The sequence below is a fragment of the Amblyomma maculatum genome, chromosome 9 (genome assembly GCF_055883805.1).
Source record: "Amblyomma maculatum isolate TAMU_Amacu chromosome 9, ASM5588380v1, whole genome shotgun sequence".
Taxonomy (NCBI): domain Eukaryota; kingdom Metazoa; phylum Arthropoda; class Arachnida; order Ixodida; family Ixodidae; genus Amblyomma; species Amblyomma maculatum.
In genome coordinates, this window is record NC_139352.1 from 97,746,192 (window position 1) to 97,746,900 (window position 709).

General features: G+C 54.4%; 1 non-coding gene across 1 annotated transcript; it reads left to right on the top strand.

Annotated features, from left to right (window-relative positions):
- The first annotated feature begins 357 nt into the window (after nucleotides 1–357).
- TRNAD-GUC (transfer RNA aspartic acid (anticodon GUC)) lies at nucleotides 358–429 on the top strand. The gene has a single exon. It is a non-coding gene; the product is annotated as a tRNA-Asp (tRNA).
- The last annotated feature ends 280 nt before the right edge of the window (nucleotides 430–709 follow it).

Genomic DNA, 709 nt, shown 5'->3' on the forward strand with positions numbered 1-709 from the left:
AAATGGCTTATGCGAACTGCACGACCCGTATTATAACGAATGGTGAACTGACTGACAGCATCGCAGTACCTTCATCGGTAAGGCAGGGCTGCCCGCTCTCACCCCTGCTTTTTGCACTGTATTTAGAGTCACTTTAGAGCCCGACGGGGAGCTTAGTTTTTGTTTCTTTGTTGCATTCTGCGCCATTTCAGAACAGCGCTTGCCGTATTCGCTGCGCCTCCTCGTTAGTATAGTGGCCAGTATCTCCGCCTGTCGCGCGGGAGACCGGGGTTCGATTCCCCGGCGGGGAGCGTAGTTTTTGCTTCTTTGTTGCATTCTGCGCCATTTCAGAACAGCGCTTGCCGTATTCCCTGCGCCTCCTCGTTAGTATAGTGGCCAGTATCCCCGCCTGTCGCGCGGGGGACCGGGGTTCGATTCCCCGACGGGGAGCTTAGTTTTTGTTTCTTTGTTGCATTCTGCGCCGTTTCAGAACAGCGCTTCCCGTATTCCCTGCGCCTCCTCGTTAGTATAGAGATTCCACTTCCGGCCACCGAGCGTGACGGACGTGTTTATCATGGGCTCCGAAGGAGCGGATTCAGCGGCCCAGCTGCGCCGTGGTATCAGGAGCACGGAAAGGCCTGCCAAGGATTATGAACTGGTTCTACCGCATCTGCCTACAGGTTCGAGTGTTTTGCATACTGTTTTTTTGCATGGCGACATAAAAGCCAGG